Consider the following 1,648-nt stretch of genomic DNA (forward strand, 5'->3'; position numbering starts at 1 on the left):
GGCAGTGGCTCTTCACTTTGCTGAAACTGAAGAGTTCTACAGTTTGTTTAAAAAAAAAAAACACAGTTGAAAAACTACTGCAGATAACTAAAAAAACAAAAACAAAAACAAAAACAAAACCCAACCCTTTTCATGCCAGCTGACCCCCTTTTTATCCACAGCTACGAATGGCAGCAGAATGTTATGTCACTATATACAAAAACAAGACAACCTGAAGCGAAATCGATGCCCACTGCAGTGTAGACAGGTCCAGCCTCGCAGTGCACGTCCTGAGCTTCGGCCCCTGCACAGGCACCTGCTCCACAGCCTCAGTGCCACGCAAGGAGCATCGGGAGTTTGTCTCAGTTGTTTTGCTCTTTTTACAAACTATAGATATGTACAGTCGGTAATTCAGGAGCTCTAGCCCACAACCAGAGAGTTAACACCACCTTACAAAGTAAATGAAAATGCCAGAAAGATCTTGAAATGCCTTGTCACACCAACAGCAAAGTGCACAGAGTGAGGAGAACACGCGAGTGCCTTTTCCTTTTAAAAATGTTTGGAAATATTTACAACTTTGGTACAGTTTCAGGGTGCTCCAGACACCCATGGCCACGTCATGTAAACCACTGACAATTTCTAGAGTTCTTCGAGAAACTACAATATGATCAGATCAAATTCTTGTTAATTAAACCTAATGAGGGCAATAGACACGTCTCCAATGAGAGGCGTGCCAGTCCCGGCGCTCCCCTACTCTAAGGTATTCACAAGGAGACAGAACAACAGTTTTTTATTCATCTTCCTCCTCCTCCTCCTCCTCTTCCTCCTCATCATCTTTGTCTTCCTCTTCCACCTTTTTCCGGGCAACTTTCGCAGGACCCTTTGCACCATCAAACTTTCCTTTAGATTTATAGTTGGCAACATCCTTTTCGTACTTCTCCTTGAGCTTTGCCGCCTTGGTGATGTACCGCTGCTTTTCACTGTCGCTCAGGTTATTCCACATCTCCCCCAGCTTTTTGGCCACATCACCAATAGAGATTCCAGTGTTTGTGGATTTGATCTTGGGGTGGAATTCTGAACAGAAGAGGAAGAATCCAGACGGTGGTCTTTTAGGGGCACTGGGGTCCTTTTTCTTCTTGCTGCCCTTAGCTGGTCCATAATCCTTCATTTCCCGATCATAACGTACTTTATCCGCCTTCGCCATTTCATCAAATTTAGACTTTTCATTCCCAGACATTGTCTTCCACCTCTCAAAGCACTTCTTGGAAAATTCTGCGAAGTTGACAGGGACCTCTGGGTTTTTCTTTTTGTTTTCCTCTCTGCAAGTCTGCACAAAGAAGGCTTAAGTAGACATCTCGCCCTTGGGCTTCTTGGGGTCACCTTCAGCCATCCTGACTGTATTGTTCGCTAGTCTGGGCAGCGCAAGGCAGGACGCGCTGCTCAGCGCTCCCCAGCCTCCCGCTAGCTGCCTCCAACCGCCCTTTTTAGTATTTGTATCAGTTTTTTTGAAAAAGAAACTACTTTATTACAAAATATTTGGCATAATGGTTTTCATCTTCTCAGCATATTAAAATCAGTTAATATTGATTTTTTAATTAGAACTCAGGTGCACGGAATGGTTTAGGGAGAATCCTTTGTACCAGGCACAGAGTCATCTTTGACCCATATT

At 44.1% G+C, this 1,648-nt stretch overlaps 1 pseudogene; it reads right to left on the reverse strand.

The window, feature by feature from the left end:
* Positions 1-707: 707 nt before the first annotated feature.
* Positions 708-1,447, reverse strand: LOC100352642 (high mobility group protein B3 pseudogene; annotated as a pseudogene).
* Between the last annotated feature and the right edge of the window lie 201 nt (positions 1,448-1,648).

This window comes from Oryctolagus cuniculus, chromosome 1 (assembly GCF_051225735.1).
Source record: "Oryctolagus cuniculus isolate XC-2025 breed Fujian yellow rabbit chromosome 1, ASM5122573v1, whole genome shotgun sequence".
NCBI lineage: Eukaryota > Metazoa > Chordata > Mammalia > Lagomorpha > Leporidae > Oryctolagus > Oryctolagus cuniculus.